At 46.1% G+C, this 7,170-nt stretch overlaps 1 pseudogene; it reads right to left on the bottom strand.

The window, feature by feature from the left end:
• On the bottom strand, nucleotides 1–938 carry LOC127051072 (olfactory receptor 1009-like; annotated as a pseudogene).
• Nucleotides 939–7,170: the final 6,232 nt, after the last annotated feature.

Below are 7,170 nucleotides of genomic sequence, written 5' to 3'. Positions count from 1 at the left end.
TCAAGAGAAGGTTAGCAATTTGTGTATCACATTCCACTGGGCATCTTTCACCTCCTTGTTCCTCAGGCTGTAGATGAAGGGATTCAGCATGGGGATCACCACCGTGTAGAACACAGAGGTTATTTTGTCAGTGTCTAAGGAGTAATTGGTGGTGGGTCGGAAATACATGAAGAGGAGGGAGCCATGGAACATGGCCACAGCCGTTAGGTGGGAGGTACAAGTGGAGAAGGCTTTGCGCCTACCCTCAGCAGAGTGGATCCGCAGGATAGTGATGATGACATAGGCATAGGAGAGGAGAATGATCACAATGCTGCTCACCACCATGCAGCCAATCAAGGCAAACTTCAAAATCTCGTTGACGCGTGTATCGGAGCAGGAGAGCGACAATACCAGTGGAAAATCACAGAAGAAATGATTGATGACATTGGAGCTGCAGAATGATAAACGCAAAGTAAAAATGGTGTGTACCATTGTGTCCAGCAAGCCCACAGCATACACCCCAGTCACCAGCTGATGACAGAGCCATCTGGACATGGTGACCGTATAGAGCAGTGGGTTTACAGACGGCCACATAACGGTCATACACCATCACAGCCAGCAGGAGGCAATTGACATGACCAAAAGTACCAAAGAGATACATTTGCACAGCGCAGGCATTGTACAAAATCCTTTTGCTGTCGGCTAAGAAGTTCAGCAGCATCTTAAGGGAAATTATCGAGGAAAGGCAGAGGTCACAGAAAAACAAATTACCGAGGAAAAAGTACATGGGGGTGTGGAGACAGGAGTCAATCTGGATTAACATGATCATTCTCAGATTCCCTACCAGGGTGACAATGTAGATCATTAGGAACATCACAGAGAGGGACCTGAAGCTCTGGACGATCTGTCAGCCCCGAGAGAATGAATTCTGTCACCATTGAGTGATTTCCCTTTTCCATCTCCTCAGAACCAAGATCAGGGAGCTGCGGTGATGTGGGCAGGCAGACAGCTCAGGAATTCTATCCTTTCCCTATAAAGAGAGGAAGTAAAGAAATGATGGAGGTTAGTTTCTTAAGGGACTCGCCCGCTGAATCAAGAAAAGGCCTTAGTCCATTGACCCAGAGGCTCAGAGCTGATCATTCCAGTTATCCGATAAAATGAATACACAGCATAAATGTAAGAACAGGTGGGTTAACTATGCCCCAAACATGGGCACTGCTGGCCTCTAAGCACAGCAGCGAATAGTGACTTTTGACTATTGCATGAAAATGTCTGACAGAAACTCTCACCCCTTGTTTTCAGCCTATCGGAGCTCTTCCCAATTCATACAAGGTGAGCTCTGTGCTCTGGCATTTCAGTTCTGGGTTACTTAGTGTGACCCAGTTACTTAGGGTGATAATTAAGCCTGTTCAGAAAATGAAAATCGGCTTTGCATTTGTTTGTATGAAATCCCAGAGTCATAATATAATGCACACACACACGCACCTGTAAACTGCTACTTTCTCCAAAAGATGAGGTTTTTTTTCCCTTTAGCACAAGACATAAAAAAGTGATGCTTTCGCTTCCAAAGGTCTTGGTTCAATCCTCGCTGACGACCGTAGTGTCTGAATTTGTATGCAAGCATGATTCAGTCCAACTGCATGTACCTGCAGAAGACAGAGAGATGTGTCTTTGCTTCCCCGTCAAGAGAAGCTGCTACTCTGGAGAATTCAGGAAGTTTTACTCTGTTCTTGGTGACCTGGGGGACCTGATCCCTGAAGCAATCTTGTTCTCCAAGGTGCACAACACAATTAAAACACATTGGGTCAGCCAAAGCCACCCCGAATGTAACTCATACCCTGGGGTTTAATCTGTTGCACCCTTTGCTTTGTTTGTTATTAAACGGTCCCATTTCTGCAGAGTTACCCAGGGCAGAGCTATGGGTATGTTTCATTCTGCTGGTTTCACCGGGAGCTGGATGAAGAGCAGAGTGGGTGTGATGAATATCATGGGAGTGGGGAGGAAAGGAGATTGAGAGAGAAAATGGGATGTCAATGGAGTTACCCCAGTGTGAGATGTCCGTGTCTCCAAATCCCCTCTTGTCCTACGAAATGATCTTGTTGTCCTTCTTCCAACCCCAAGACTCTAATTACAGCAAAGCCACCCCGGAATTGGTCTGGTGTCCCATGCTGATCCCCACATGCTCTGATGAATAATTTTAACCAACAATATCTCCTTTATTTATTTATTTATTTTTAATTCTCCCTTCGCTCCCCTCCCTTTCACATTTCCCCGTCTCTTTTCCCTAAGCCTTTCCATGGCATGATTTCCATTCTCCCTTTCCCCTCTCTCAGGGCTAGATTGTCACAGTCCTTCCTCAGCTAGGGAGAATAAGGCCTCTCCCCTGGCCCCTTGCTCAATGCTGCTCACCCAATACACTCCTCTGGGAACGAGCAGGTGGGGAGGATGACAAGGAGGGATGAACCCCGGCTCGAGCCCCTTACTCGTCAGCTAGAGAGTAGCTGACTGCCTGCACTCGGCCTGGTGGGTTAGGGGGTAGGATGCTCCAGGATGATTAGTTATTCCTCCCCCCATGAAGCATGACAGAAACTGTGACTCCTTGTCTCCTTGGGTGGTGCAGCTACCTACTGACCCACACGCAGGGCAAATTGTAAGGTTACAATCTAGCATTGCATCTCCTTCCATTCATCCCCTTCCCATGTTCCTACCCCTCTTTCTTTCTCTAACTTGTTCATCTTCAGTCTTCTCCCATCAGCTCCTTCACACTGCCCCCTACTCCTCCTCTACCCCCTGGTTCTCAGGCCATTTCCACCTCCTCCTGTAGCTCTCACTAATCAGAGCTGGTGCCCTTTGGGACAGGGAATCTCTTTTGTCCAATAACATGAGTGTCATAGAATCATAGAAGATCAGGGTTGGAAGAGACCTCAGGAGGTCGTTTAGTCCAACCCCCTGCTCAAAGCAGGACCAACACGAACTAAATCATCCCATCCAGGGCTTTGTCAAGCCGGGCCTGAAAAACCTCTAAGGAAGGAGATTCCACCACCTCCCTAGGTAACCCATTCCAGTGCTTCACCACCCTCCTAGTGAAATAGTGTTTCCTAATATCCAACCTAAACCGCCCCCACTGCAACTTGAGACCATTGCTCCTTGTTCTGTCATCTGCCATCACTGAGAACAGCTGAGCTCCATCCTCTTTGTAACCCCCTTTCAGGTAGTTGAAGGCTGCTATCAAATCGCCCCTCACTCTTCTCTCCTGCAGACTAAACAATCCCAGTTTCCTCAGCCTCTCCTCATAAGTCAAGATTTTTAGTGTCCAGAGCTTTAGGCTTGTGATGTGACTCAGTTACAACACCAGCAGCTCAAGTGCACTGCAAAGTTGAATTCTCTTCCTACAGATTCCATGACTCGGTTATTTCTGTAATACAGATGGGCCTTTACAGCACAATACTCTCATAGAGAATGTCCTAGCAGCAGCCCCTTGTCCCTAGTCAAGCTAATGAAGACAGAATTTGCATTATTGATTTTGTTGGTGTTGGTCCTGCTTTGGGCAGGGAATTGGACTAGATGAACTCCTGAGATCTCTTCCAACTCTAATATTCTATGATTATCCCTCTGCCTTCTAGTGATGTCACACAGGATGGCAAGGCTCTGTCAGAACCTAGATTCATAGATTTCCAGGCCAAATGGGACCATTGTGATCATCTGGTCTGACTACCTGTACAGTGCAGGCCAGAGAATTGCCCCTAAATCATTCCTAGAGCAGATTTTAAAAAAACCTCCAATCTTGATTTTAAAATTGTCATTGATGGAGAATCCACCATGACCTTTGGTAAATTGTTCCAGTGGTTAATTACCTTCACTGTTAAAAATGTGCACCTTATTTTCAGTCTGAATTTGTCAATGGTATGGCATGTCTTTAGAGAAGTCCTGTTACAGTGAATGAATGTCTCATGGTGGAAAGAGAAATAAGTCCCTCAGCCATTTATGAATGTGGGATAGGGGGTGAGCATGGAATTCGGGAAAGCTCTGTCTCTTGTACTCTCATAGAGACAGACACCCTCCTTTCCACTGGGAGATGTTACATTGCACTTCATATGATTTTCCAGGATGAGCCAAATCTTTCCTCCTTTTCTGGCCCCCATGCATCAGGCTGGTAGCACGAAGGGGGGGGGGGGCAAAGCCAACCCAGTCACCAAGTTGAGGAGTCCCCTGCCATGAGTGAGTTGCTGGGTAACATAGAGTAGGGGTAGTCATATCTGCACCACTATCCCTAGCCCGTCACCAGCTTAGGAGTGTGGCCAGAGAAAAGAAGGTGTGGCCAGAGAGCCCTCGTGCTCTGTTGAGCCTGTCCCAGCACACTACAGCCTCATTCCAGAACAACAGTATTTAAATACACAAACCAGCCCACCCTAATGGAATTATATTAATTATTGTTGCAAAGAGCAAGAATTCTATTCAGTTTTACATTTTCCCCACTAGTTGGCAATAGCACCACTAGGGATCCCCTGCTGTTAAGGGGCTGTTGATTCATTGAGACTCAGTGCAGCTCCGAGGCGACCTTAAGTTGTAACAGGAGGGCTGAACTAAGCCAAAGGCTGGATTGGGGGCCACCAAGGTGCCCAGCTGAAGCCTGATCCCTATTGAGTTAGCAGACATAAGAAAAAATAGCATTAAACAACGGCTCCGCCCGTGTCACATCCACCTCCCCTCCCACACAAGCTCTTAGGGCTCACGCCAGCAAACCACTTTCGCAGATGCTTAGCTGGGCTAACATGAGGAGCTTTACGGAAATCAAGAGGCTGATGCATGAGCTTCAAATTAAGCACATGTGTGCTTGCAGCATCAGGTCCTTAGTGAGCTACAAGAGCGAATAGAAAATCACCAGCCAGTCATAAAACCATCTACATGCAGCGGGTGTAAGTGATGAATCAATGCCACCAAAGAATTGCAGCTCTTTGCTAGGCTGCACTCAGGGGCTTGGTACGTGGAATCCTGCCATAGAGCACACTGGTCAAGAGCACACCCAGGTCCAGCTAGCTGATTTTGACCTCACTCACAATGGTGACATAGGAAGAAGAACATGGGAGTGGAGGGAGCAGTCGATCTTGACAGATGTTTGTCTAACCTCTTATTTCATCCCTTGTCACTCCCTTAACTTCAGAGGTGTTGCTCCTGACCTCGAGCAGGATAAGGGATATCAGAATCAGGCTGTACAGTGGGGTCTGCCTGAGAAAGCTTAACTCAGGGATCTTACCTGCACTAGAAAATTTACTACCTGCCTGTTGCAATGCAGACTGGACACCGCTGCACCGCTGCTGCCAATCAAGGCCGAGATGCCCTCAGGTTTCCACCGCATTCTGTGTAATTAAACACGCTGGCAACAATTTTCAAATTAGAGCGTCTGGCTGCCTCCCTTTTGGGGTATGGAACGTGAGATGCCCTCACAGGACCTGGGAGAGTGCTCAAGCATGTTCTGAAAATCAGCCCTTCTATGCAAAAAGAACAGGAGTCCTTGTGGCACCTTAGAGACTAACAAATTTATTTGAGCATTAGCTTTCGTGGGCTTTTGTGGCTGAGCATGCCATAAATTTAGGGCACTAGTCACTCTTTACACTCTTGGTCTCCACACTGCAGCCTATGGCATGATTTCAGATAGGCTGTAATACCACTATTAATAACATGGCTACAGTAACAGGCAAAGTATTAACAGTGTCTAGAAGGTGCTATCGCCACCTAGTGGGAAAAAGGTCAAACTGAACATAATTCTTGCTCTATTATCCTGTTAGGGTTGGGTTTGTTTGCTTGCCTTCATAAGTACTGTTGTTCTGGTATGAGCCTGTATGGATAGGGTGACCAGATGTCCCATTTTTAAAGGGATAGTCTCGTTTGAGGGGACTTTTTCTCATATAAGCGCCCATTACCCTCCACCCCCGTCCTGTTTTTTCACAGTTGCTATCTGGTAACCCTCTGCATGCAGGAAGTGGTGTACACAGTGCAAGCATACTGTAAACTGCAAAAAGTCTGCACACAATGCTACTCAGAGAGTTGAACCTGAGCTTCAATATTCTTCTTGCTGGAATCCTGAACACAGTAAATTCCTACACTCTGCACTCTGGCACCTCTAGGCTCAGCAGTTCATAGACCGGCACGTCTGGGCTTTCTGCATCTGTTACAAATGTAAAAAAAAATTGCTTCAGTCCCAGAACCTAATTGCTTGAGCCCTGGAACCTCATTCATTACAAATTAAGTGCAGCCTGCACGAGTACTGTGTAATGTAATTTATTTCCTTACTCCTGTATTACCCACCTTCCCTTGTCCCCAAGGGAAAGAAACCCCATTTGCTCTATTAGGTTTATGTTAAGAAGGCAGAAAAACTGTGATTTTTATAGAAAGGATTTTTAAAATATTTTATTTGGGATAAAACAATGATCTTTACAATTAGGCCCCATCATATGAAAAGGACAAGATGAAAATATGAGTTGTTCAAAGGAGCATAACAGCATAAATGCTCATATCCATCAAATACACTATTATCATGTAGCCCAGCAGTGTCTGGCAGGCTCATGGTGCTGAATGCTGTACCAGCACCTGGTGGATACAAGTCCTGCCCCAAAGATTTTGCTGTTTAAATAGACAAGACAAAAGAAGCATTATCACCTCTGCTTTACAGATGAAGAACTGAGGGCCAAAGAGGAGGAGTAATTTGACCAAGTCCATGGAGGGAACCTATGGTAGAATTCAGAGCTGGATTCAGGTCATCTGAATCCTGAACTAATGTTTTAACTACAGAAGCATCCTTGTCAAGCATGGTGCTACTGACACTCTAGTAGAACTTTGTAGGATGCTATGCTTCTTGAGTCAGTCTCCCTGTCACTTGCAGCTAATAAAGATCCCACGGTACGAGGAGTGACACTAGCATTCGGGAATGTTATTTACAGGACATTGATCAAATTCCGTCCCTGGCCAATATATTCTACCTCAGTAACATCCCCCTCCTCATTTTAATTGGAGTTGCTAGGTCTAGCTTTTAAAAAGTGCCTTCTGGTTTTGGATGCCTCCATGTTTGACTGTGCAACCTTAAACATATGAGCACAGTGAACCTGCTCAGTCCCATCTTTTGCAAGGTGCTATCATCAGGGATGCTACACCATTTTGCCTGCCTTCCATCCCTGCCCATTATTCTGAGACATG

Source organism: Gopherus flavomarginatus, chromosome 5 (genome assembly GCF_025201925.1).
Source record: "Gopherus flavomarginatus isolate rGopFla2 chromosome 5, rGopFla2.mat.asm, whole genome shotgun sequence".
Classification (NCBI taxonomy): domain Eukaryota; kingdom Metazoa; phylum Chordata; order Testudines; family Testudinidae; genus Gopherus; species Gopherus flavomarginatus.
Note: the sequence above shows the minus strand (reverse complement) of the source record. Positions and strands in the feature narration are given on the sequence as shown.